We start from the raw sequence: 12,274 nt of genomic DNA, 5'->3' as shown, positions 1-12,274 counted from the left end.
CGTAAAAAAAGGTACATTAATTTCCAAATAAAAGGCATAAATATACGATGTTCAGTTATTTTCCGGGATGCATGATCGAAGGAGAGTTTAAATTTAGATGATTCGTCAAACCGAAAGTACAACAAAGACGGCATGGAAGGACAAACACCACCAAATGTTTTCCCATAGACTTCCATACAAACTTTAGCCCCTCTCACTGATACATGTATTGAATTTCGGGCAAATGACCTTTTTGTCGTGAAAGTTCGAGATATTGGAAAACAAAAAATGCCAGAAAAAATATACCGTACCGTTGCACTTTTACTTTCAATTTCCATTTGTTTACAACTAGGTGCGTTTGACACCAAATGAAAATCTCTAACCAAAGTGCATCCCTCCCTTCAAATTTTTACCTGTAATTCCTATATACCTCAAAGAAACCCAAGTCTTGATATGAGATTTTTATCAACTTTATTTCACTTGTCAAATACATAACAAGTCTTTTCTCTTATTGACCAATCACGCGCCAGCTAGTATTTTCTCCTCCGCACAACCTTGGGTGTCCAAAATGTCTGCGCCCATGTATTTGTTTATGTAGGGGTTTTTCCTATAGAGTAAAAGAAACATTTATAAAAAGTGTTCAATTTAGTAAATTTAGAACACATATCCATTGCTTATCTCACCTCTTGAATATTGGGACTGACAGTCTTAGCTTAAGTACACCATTGGCTGTTACATTTCACACCCCAGTCAATCAGACGAACATCTGTGAAACAGAAAAGATGTCTATAAATTGAAGCATTTTTCTATTTTTCTTTCAAACTTTTAAAATAAAATGATTAATCTAGCATTTGTTTTGCTTGTTTTTCTTATTATATCTAATAATTTCTCAAGGTAGATCATGTTAATCATTCAGGGTAGCAGGTACCCGTTATTAATGAAAAATGAAGAAAATCAGCAGGTTTTTGTAAGAAAAAGCTGGGTTATGGAAAGAGTGAAAACTAATGTAGATAAAATAATCAATGGAAAGAAAGAGAATTATATCTAGTTCAAATGTACATAAGATTAAAACAAATTCTATCAGCAGTGGGTTGCTGGCATCAGAGAATCAAATACATCCCCACTGAAAATTTTGTAATTTTGAAGGGGGGTGACCTACATTTTAGCCAATTTTCATGAACATTTCATGTAATTGATGTTAAATATGTATATTCTCATAAAAGGCAAATATATCTATTTGCATATCATTTCTTATTATTGACATAATTAATAAATTGATTAAATGCCAAGGGCAGACAAATCATATTGTCTGACTGAATACAGTGCTCCATTGTACGCAAAGTATTTAATTAACTGCAGTTCTGAGGAAATTTATTTTATGATAATCTATAAAAAGTTTTAAATAACTTAAATATTGAGAGATTAACTAGATTTTCTAAGAAAACCATACCTTGGAACTCTAAATGAAAGCAAAGGGATCATCCCGAGAGTGTCAATGTGTTGTTCATTGTAAGAGGGTAGGGTTCATTAATCTCTTCCTTCTTGATAATGCATTGCTGAAATACATTTTATTTTTTTTAAAACATACTGATAAATGCATCTAGTAGCTTATATAATAATTCTTTATTATTTACACCATCTTTTGAATTTTTTCAAAGCATTTGTGATGTAATACCTTTAAAATAATCATGTTAAAATAGAATTTACTCAGATAATTAGTTTTAAAAATATCAAAGAAATTGAAAAAAAATACATGCACATAAACATGACTCTTGTTATTCAAATAAACCAAATTTAAACAAAATTCCTTCATTTTTCAGCATGATTAGAGCACAAAATCACCCCCCCCCCCTTTTCAGCAGAATATCAAGATTGGATATGGCAAGGAGGAGGGATATTCAGACACCTTTTTCATAATTTTTTTCAGTTATAACTTTGCATATTTATTGCATTTTCAATGTATTTTCTGCAAAAATATATTGTACTGTAATTTCAATTAAATTTCCTACAAGTAATCTCTAAGTTTCACAAAAAATATAACTTTTATTTCAAGCCAGCACTGATTACATGACTGAAACTGGCTTTTCTGCTGGATTATGCCCCTTATGTAAAAACAAAGTAACCCAATTAGTTAACAGCAGTCAAATTTTGTTATAAATTATTCAATCAACTCTGATTAACACAAATTTGAAAGAGGATTACTCAATCTGTTCCAATGTCTACACTCATAAAATACGTGGATTTAAATGAATTTCTCAAACTGCGAGGGGGATATTCATATGTTTTGTGTATTGATGATGCCCATAAATATTGATATTGTATTATTTACAATATTCACAGTAAATTTCGGTATAAATATCTATTTAAAATTATTTACATGAACATTTATTGAAAATATGGGAGCTAGGGCAAAAAATTTGGCATTTTTTCACTATGTGCAGTCCCCATTGTGAGCCTCAATTTACCCAATCCCTCTAATTTTTAAACAAATAGTCAAAACTCACTAAAATATAATCCCAATGCCAAAAAAATAGGAGCTGATTCATTTTTTGGCTGTAATCAATTTTTATCCATGAAATTATACTTATTCTATAGGACAAACACCACCAAATGTTTTCCCATAGACTTCCATACAAACTTTAGCCCCTCTCACTGATACATGTATTGAATTTCGGGCAAATGACCTTTTTGTCGTGAAAGTTAGAGATATTGGAAAACAAAAAAATGCCAGAAAAAATATACCGTGCCGTTGCACTTTTACTTTCAATTTCCATTTGTTTACAACTAGGTGCGTTTGACACCAAATGAAAATCTCTAACCAAAGTGCATCCCTCCCTTCAAATTTTTACCTGTAATTCCTATATACCTCAAAGAAACCCAAGTCTTGATATGAGATTTTTATCAACTTTATTTCACTTGTCAAATACATAACAAGTCTTTTCTCTTATTGACCAATCACGCGCCAGCTAGTATTTTCTCCTCCGCACAACCTTGGGTGTCCAAAATGTCTGCGCCCATGTATTTGTTTATGTAGGGGTTTTTCCTATAGAGTAAAAGAAACATTTATAAAAAGTGTTCAATTTAGTAAATTTAGAACACATATCCATTGCTTATCTCACCTCTTGAATATTGGGACTGACAGTCTTAGCTTAAGTACACCATTGGCTGTTACATTTCACACCCCAGTCAATCAGACCAACATCTGTGAAACAGAAAAGATGTCTATAAATTGAAGCATTTTTCTATTTTTCTTTCAAACTTTTAAAATAAAATGATTAATCTAGCATTTGTTTTGCTTGTTTTTCTTATTATATCTAATAATTTCTCAAGGTAGATCATGTTAATCATTCAGGGTAGCAGGTACCCGTTATTAATGAAAAATGAAGAAAATCAGCAGGTTTTTGTAAGAAAAAGCTGGGTTATGGAAAGAGTGAAAACTAATGTAGATAAAATAATCAATGGAAAGAAAGAGAATTATATCTAGTTCAAATGTACATAAGATTAAAACAAATTCTATCAGCAGTGGGTTGCTGGCATCAGAGAATCAAATACATCCCCACTGAAAATTTTGTAATTTTGAAGGGGGGTGACCTACATTTTAGCCAATTTTCATGAACATTTCATGTAATTGATGTTAAATATGTATATTCTCATAAAAGGCAAATATATCTATTTGCATATCATTTCTTATTATTGACATAATTAATAAATTGATTAAATGCCAAGGGCAGACAAATCATATTGTCTGACTGAATACAGTGCTCCATTGTACGCAAAGTATTTAATTAACTGCAGTTCTGAGGAAATTTATTTTATGATAATCTATAAAAAGTTTTAAATAACTTAAATATTGAGAGATTAACTAGATTTTCTAAGAAAACCATACCTTGGAACTCTAAATGAAAGCAAAGGGATCATCCCGAGAGTGTCAATGTGTTGTTCATTGTAAGAGGGTAGGGTTCATTAATCTCTTCCTTCTTGATAATGCATTGCTGAAATACATTTTATTTTTTTTAAAACATACTGATAAATGCATCTAGTAGCTTATATAATAATTCTTTATTATTTACACCATCTTTTGAATTTTTTCAAAGCATTTGTGATGTAATACCTTTAAAATAATCATGTTAAAATAGAATTTACTCAGATAATTAGTTTTAAAAATATCAAAGAAATTGAAAAAAAATACATGCACATAAACATGACTCTTGTTATTCAAATAAACCAAATTTAAACAAAATTCCTTCATTTTTCAGCATGATTAGAGCACAAAATCACCCCCCCCCTTTTCAGCAGAATATCAAGATTGGATATGGCAAGGAGGAGGGATATTCAGACACCTTTTTCATAATTTTTTTCAGTTATAACTTTGCATATTTATTGCATTTTCAATGTATTTTCTGCAAAAATATATTGTACTGTAATTTCAATTAAATTTCCTACAAGTAATCTCTAAGTTTCACAAAAAATATAACTTTTATTTCAAGCCAGCACTGATTACATGACTGAAACTGGCTTTTCTGCTGGATTATGCCCCTTATGTAAAAACAAAGTAACCCAATTAGTTAACAGCAGTCAAATTTTGTTATAAATTATTCAATCAACTCTGATTAACACAAATTTGAAAGAGGATTACTCAATCTGTTCCAATGTCTACACTCATAAAATACGTGGATTTAAATGAATTTCTCAAACTGCGAGGGGGATATTCATATGTTTTGTGTATTGATGATGCCCATAAATATTGATATTGTATTATTTACAATATTCACAGTAAATTTCGGTATAAATATCTATTTAAAATTATTTACATGAACATTTATTGAAAATATGGGAGCTAGGGCAAAAAATTTGGCATTTTTTCACTATGTGCAGTCCCCATTGTGAGCCTCAATTTACCCAATCCCTCTAATTTTTAAACAAATAGTCAAAACTCACTAAAATATAATCCCAATGCCAAAAAAATAGGAGCTGATTCATTTTTTGGCTGTAATCAATTTTTATCCATGAAATTATACTTATTCTATAGGACAAACACCACCAAATGTTTTCCCATAGACTTCCATACAAACTTTAGCCCCTCTCACTGATACATGTATTGAATTTCGGGCAAATGACCTTTTTGTCGTGAAAGTTAGAGATATTGGAAAACAAAAAAATGCCAGAAAAAATATACCGTGCCGTTGCACTTTTACTTTCAATTTCCATTTGTTTACAACTAGGTGCGTTTGACACCAAATGAAAATCTCTAACCAAAGTGCATCCCTCCCTTCAAATTTTTACCTGTAATTCCTATATACCTCAAAGAAACCCAAGTCTTGATATGAGATTTTTATCAACTTTATTTCACTTGTCAAATACATAACAAGTCTTTTCTCTTATTGACCAATCACGCGCCAGCTAGTATTTTCTCCTCCGCACAACCTTGGGTGTCCAAAATGTCTGCGCCCATGTATTTGTTTATGTAGGGGTTTTTCCTATAGAGTAAAAGAAACATTTATAAAAAGTGTTCAATTTAGTAAATTTAGAACACATATCCATTGCTTATCTCACCTCTTGAATATTGGGACTGACAGTCTTAGCTTAAGTACACCATTGGCTGTTACATTTCACACCCCAGTCAATCAGACGAACATCTGTGAAACAGAAAAGATGTCTATAAATTGAAGCATTTTTCTATTTTTCTTTCAAACTTTTAAAATAAAATGATTAATCTAGCATTTGTTTTGCTTGTTTTTCTTATTATATCTAATAATTTCTCAAGGTAGATCATGTTAATCATTCAGGGTAGCAGGTACCCGTTATTAATGAAAAATGAAGAAAATCAGCAGGTTTTTGTAAGAAAAAGCTGGGTTATGGAAAGAGTGAAAACTAATGTAGATAAAATAATCAATGGAAAGAAAGAGAATTATATCTAGTTCAAATGTACATAAGATTAAAACAAATTCTATCAGCAGTGGGTTGATGGCATCAGAGAATCAAATACATCCCCACTGAAAATTTTGTAATTTTGAAGGGGGGTGACCTACATTTTAGCCAATTTTCATGAACATTTCATGTAATTGATGTTAAATATGTATATTCTCATAAAAGGCAAATATATCTATTTGCATATCATTTCTTATTATTGACATAATTAATAAATTGATTAAATGCCAAGGGCAGACAAATCATATTGTCTGACTGAATACAGTGCTCCATTGTACGCAAAGTATTTAATTAACTGCAGTTCTGAGGAAATTTATTTTATGATAATCTATAAAAAGTTTTAAATAACTTAAATATTGAGAGATTAACTAGATTTTCTAAGAAAACCATACCTTGGAACTCTAAATGAAAGCAAAGGGATCATCCCGAGAGTGTCAATGTGTTGTTCATTGTAAGAGGGTAGGGTTCATTAATCTCTTCCTTCTTGATAATGCATTGCTGAAATACATTTTATTTTTTTTAAAACATACTGATAAATGCATCTAGTAGCTTATATAATAATTCTTTATTATTTACACCATCTTTTGAATTTTTTCAAAGCATTTGTGATGTAATACCTTTAAAATAATCATGTTAAAATAGAATTTACTCAGATAATTAGTTTTAAAAATATCAAAGAAATTGAAAAAAAATACATGCACATAAACATGACTCTTGTTATTCAAATAAACCAAATTTAAACAAAATTCCTTCATTTTTCAGCATGATTAGAGCACAAAATCACCCCCCCCCTTTTCAGCAGAATATCAAGATTGGATATGGCAAGGAGGAGGGATATTCAGACACCTTTTTCATAATTTTTTTCAGTTATAACTTTGCATATTTATTGCATTTTCAATGTATTTTCTGCAAAAATATATTGTACTGTAATTTCAATTAAATTTCCTACAAGTAATCTCTAAGTTTCACAAAAAATATAACTTTTATTTCAAGCCAGCACTGATTACATGACTGAAACTGGCTTTTCTGCTGGATTATGCCCCTTATGTAAAAACAAAGTAACCCAATTAGTTAACAGCAGTCAAATTTTGTTATAAATTATTCAATCAACTCTGATTAACACAAATTTGAAAGAGGATTACTCAATCTGTTCCAATGTCTACACTCATAAAATACGTGGATTTAAATGAATTTCTCAAACTGCGAGGGGGATATTCATATGTTTTGTGTATTGATGATGCCCATAAATATTGATATTGTATTATTTACAATATTCACAGTAAATTTCGGTATAAATATCTATTTAAAATTATTTACATGAACATTTATTGAAAATATGGGAGCTAGGGCAAAAAATTTGGCATTTTTTCACTATGTGCAGTCCCCATTGTGAGCCTCAATTTACCCAATCCCTCTAATTTTTAAACAAATAGTCAAAACTCACTAAAATATAATCCCAATGCCAAAAAAATAGGAGCTGATTCATTTTTTGGCTGTAATCAATTTTTATCCATGAAATTATACTTATTCTATAGGACAAACACCACCAAATGTTTTCCCATAGACTTCCATACAAACTTTAGCCCCTCTCACTGATACATGTATTGAATTTCGGGCAAATGACCTTTTTGTCGTGAAAGTTAGAGATATTGGAAAACAAAAAAATGCCAGAAAAAATATACCGTGCCGTTGCACTTTTACTTTCAATTTCCATTTGTTTACAACTAGGTGCGTTTGACACCAAATGAAAATCTCTAACCAAAGTGCATCCCTCCCTTCAAATTTTTACCTGTAATTCCTATATACCTCAAAGAAACCCAAGTCTTGATATGAGATTTTTATCAACTTTATTTCACTTGTCAAATACATAACAAGTCTTTTCTCTTATTGACCAATCACGCGCCAGCTAGTATTTTCTCCTCCGCACAACCTTGGGTGTCCAAAATGTCTGCGCCCATGTATTTGTTTATGTAGGGGTTTTTCCGGAAGATTCATTGTCTCGAGTACAAGATAACTAAAAGACTTCGACAATCGGGTCGTTTTTTGTCTCTGTAAGTTGAAGAAATACAGAGTAACAAATAAATGGTTCTCTTGTCGAAAGTCATTATCGTTTGCTTACATGTTTGTACATAGGCCTAGTACATAACCATTTTCGAACCACGTACGGCTCAAGTATTCAGGTACCTAACTACTTTGCTTCAATATTCCGATTTTTAAAAGTCGTTTTTCTCTTCTCATTGTTTGAATTAAAATATCGTCCTCTGGGGATTGACTCGGGATTTTGAAAAAAAAATTGGAAAACTTTTTTTTACAATGTATATATCATACATAAAATAGTTACTGCACAAATATAAATGTTCTGTTATTTGGTATATCCTTGCACTGAAACATAAAATAATTACATGTATTGATAAAAAAAAACAAACTGAATATTTCATTTAAGTAGGAAAGGACATTGATACATTGCCAAAAAAAATTTATCCTTTTCCTTATTCCTTTTTATATCACCCTCTATGATCTCATAGGCATTCCTATTTATCATCTTATACATATATATCCTTCTTTGTTACTGTCATATATTATTTGTGGGTTTAAGTCTAACCATCATTACAGTAATCATGGTAATGCATAAAATTGTGATCTAGAAAAGTACACTGGGGATCCTTATTATCTTATTAGCTACTGATATCTATCGCTATACTATTCATGGGTGCTTGAAGACGGAAATATCCCCTTCCCCATCCGATATAGACCCCTGGGTCTGTGCGACGTATGATTTTTCTAATTTATTATACATATTGTATATACCATAGATGACAAATATGTAATTTTATCATCAATTTGGAAATTGGCTTTAGCAAACATATTATAACAAGAGGCCCAAAAGGTTCGCAAATGGTTATGTACTACGTACAAGCATATACCCGGTAAGCAAACGATAATGATTTCGACAAGAGAACCATTTATTTGTTACTCTGTATTTTTTCAACTTCCAGAGATTCGAACCCAGGACACCTGTCAGTCTTATGACAGGTGCACCAATACACTACCCAAAGCACTACAAATGGTAGCTAAAGGTTATTGTGCACTAGCTTTAAAACAAATTTTTCTAAATTTTCAGCATATGTGTGTATTAAGGAATTTTTTTTTGGCAATGTATCAATAAACTACAGCTTACTAAAAGTCCAAGGATGGCAGAGAATAATTGTACTGCTAGGTTAAGTATGTACATTTAATAACTCTGCAATGTCCATGGGAACACACACACTCACCACTAGATCTGCCACGAAAATTTCAATCTGAGTTGTTGTCAGTAAATTCACCCATGCATGTAAAGTACACAAATAGAAACAAATCCATAGAAAAAACGTGTCTTGTGAGGAGACGTTACTTTATGCTTTCTTTTTGATACCAGATTGTTTTTCATGCACGAGTAGACACAATGACAATTTCAGGGATTAATATAGGTTTTGGGGGAAACTACCCTTTCTGGAGAAATTGGGAAAATCAGCCGAGGTCTGGGAACCACTCGAGCAGGTGAAGGGCAAGCCCTGCCTATGGGCCAATTGAATTTCAGCATTTTTATGACCATTTAAAGTGCATAAAGTAGCAAAGTAAAACCATATTTCTCGTATACTGAAACATTCTACTTTGAATTTTCAAGTTTTTATGAAGGGGAAAAAATTGAAGTTTTTATTATTGTGAGGGGAATATTTTACTCATCAAAAGGGGAAAATTAGATCTTATGGGGAAATTTTCTTTAGGGGAAAAATACCGAATATCGGTAGTCAATTTGCCCTAGATTAATCCCTGTGTCAAAAACTCTGAACTCGACTTTCAGTTTTAAATTTTTAAAGAATTTTTTTGAATTTTCATTACATAAAATACCTTGATCAAGGTATTTTTGAATATCTTGATAAAGCTATACCTTTATCGGGGTATTTTGCTGGACCTGTTATGTACGGAAAACCTCGATCATTCAGTGTCCCTAGCTTAAGAAGGGGATCTCTGCCTTCAAGGATATGATCGCCTATAAGCACGGTGTTTATATTGTTTAAACAAACGAACATTACAAAGTGGAAACACTGGACATATTCATCACTGCGTACATTAATTTTATCTATTTGTGTATGGTATATGGATAAAAACATGATAAACAAAGTTGCACCTTACTTGTACAGACCCGAAGCATTTCCTGAGATCAGAAACCAGACGTTAAAAAGATGTGGCAAACAAACCACTAATTTGTATCTATGAATAGCGAAAAATGTATTACATAGACACAAAAAGTAGTAAAACATGCCACTTCTCTAAATTTTTAATCAAATAAATCGCATCCAAAAGACCAATGTAGAAACTGAAAGTATTTTCTTCTTTCACTTCCGTCATAACGTCACACATGCGCATGAACGGTTTATAGAATATTCCGAAGATTGAACCCGATTACTATTATGCTTGTGAATCGTGAAAACGAATTTTTGGACGTCAATGCATTAAATATTCAACTTATGATTTAAACCATACTTATTACTGTTCTATTATCGATAGTTTTAAATATTTAAAGCGATTTTTACACCCAAATCCTAAAAGTATAGATGTTAAAAAGATTTTTCAAATTATCATTTTTCAGCAAATTTGGTATAAAAATGTGAAAATTTCTTGTTTGATGCCCGCTGCCCCACTTAATTTTTATGCCATATAAGGGAGAGAACATTGGAAAATAACGTGTTAATTTTAAAAAGAAATCTGTAGTTAGAATATCAAGCAGCAATTAATTTTTACCAGAAATGAACTTTATAATTTTGAGTTAAATATGTTGAATTCGTCCTAAAAAGTACAATTAAATGGATCAGCAGATGTAAAAATTAATTAAACCGTTAAACAAGCATATCCTCTCTACAATTCATATGTTAAATATTTTTATTTGCCTTTAATTTTAAAAAGCTAGCATATATTACTCAATTCCTTCATTTTTGTAATTTCTCGAGACAATATCTATTTTTAGTAACAGTCCTAACAAAAGGAGGCCCGGTTGACCTAAAAATTTACGCAGATATGAAAAGGACAAATACTTAATTCAAATTCTGAGAAGTTTAAACAAAATCTGTAGCTTCGTTATTCTTGTAGCATGGTATGGATCTTTACCTTAAATAAGACAACTTCTGTGGATTTTTGACTTTAACAATTTTTTCCCAGACGGATACCAATTATATCCCAATTTTATATTGCATGGGTGCGCATGTGAATGCACGTGCGTAATGATCATATCATCTTTTCTACACTTTCTATACATGTACATGTATATTCAAATATAATATATATTAAAGCATTTAGTCCAAAAGTATTAAAATTCACTCATTGAAGTGTATTTTTTAATTTCACTCGTTCCAAATGCACGCACGTGCGTGCACGTGCATGATGACCATACCGTCTTGTAGGAGGCCCTGATATCTATCTATGTTCTAAATCCCATCCTGTTTGTTTGAAAACCAAGAAAGTTATAGCCATTTAAAGTTTCAGCCAATAAGATTGCAGCAAACGTGCATCCGCGTATTTCATGATTGTTTTTTTCTAAATCATACTGTAGGATATATTTATGCATAACTCTGTTTTGAATTTCAAAACATTTCGTCCAAAAATAAAGGAGATATAGCCATTTAAAGTTTCAGCAAATCAGATTGCAGCACACTTGCAAGCGCGTGATTTCTTGAATTTTGTTTTTCTAAATCATATTGCAGGATATCCTAATGCATGATTTTTTTTATATTTAAAAGCATTTCGTCTAAAAAAAAGGGGGATGTAGCCATTTAAACTTTCAGCCAATCAGATTGCAGCGCTCGTGCATGCGCGTGATTTCATGAAATCTTTTCCATACTATACTGTAGTATATCCTAATGCATGACTATGATTAAAATTTGAAAGCGTTTCGTCAAAAAACAAAAGAGATATTGAGATTTTTGTTTCAGCCAATCAGAGCAAGCCGCATGAGCGTGAGTTCTTGCTAATTTGACAGTGTCATGTTATTAATATTACTAATATATCCTTATGTAATGAGTTTCAAAGCATTTGACCAAAAAGTGTAAAAGTTATGGACATTCTAAGTATATCAGTCATTTCCCTCATTTCACGCGCCCGCACGTGCATGCGTATGCGCGCAAAATGACCTTCGTTCCGCACACCTACACTACACACCTATGAACCCTAGAAAGGTTTTAGCTAAAACTCAGTTGGGTGAACAGTTTCTGAGAACACTCGCGGACAAAAAAGTCCGGAGAAGAAATAAGAAGAAAAAAGAATAATAGTAAGAAACAGAGTAAAAACAATATGTTCCCAAACTCTGTTTGGGGAACATAATAAGTAGAAGGGT

At 31.6% G+C, this 12,274-nt stretch overlaps 1 long non-coding RNA gene across 3 annotated transcripts; it reads right to left on the bottom strand.

Annotated features, from left to right (window-relative positions):
- Positions 1-296: 296 nt before the first annotated feature.
- On the bottom strand, positions 297-5,606 carry LOC134247456 (uncharacterized). 3 transcript variants are annotated; one of them, XR_009987853.1, is made up of 8 exons: positions 5,533-5,606; positions 5,280-5,456; positions 3,866-3,971; positions 3,099-3,181; positions 2,846-3,022; positions 1,430-1,535; positions 663-745; positions 297-586 (listed from the first exon to the last, which is right to left on the bottom strand). It is a non-coding gene; the product is annotated as an uncharacterized LOC134247456 (long non-coding RNA). The 3 variants fall into 3 exon arrangements; XR_009987856.1 differs by lacking the exon at positions 2,846-3,022; XR_009987854.1 differs by lacking the exon at positions 5,280-5,456.
- Between the last annotated feature and the right edge of the window lie 6,668 nt (positions 5,607-12,274).

This window comes from Saccostrea cucullata, unplaced genomic scaffold, assembly GCF_032062105.1.
Source record: "Saccostrea cucullata isolate Sc308-1 unplaced genomic scaffold, CSIRO_AGI_Scuc_v1 ctg3137, whole genome shotgun sequence".
Lineage (NCBI taxonomy): Eukaryota > Metazoa > Mollusca > Bivalvia > Ostreida > Ostreidae > Saccostrea > Saccostrea cuccullata.
This window is presented reverse-complemented; position numbering and strand designations above follow the sequence as displayed.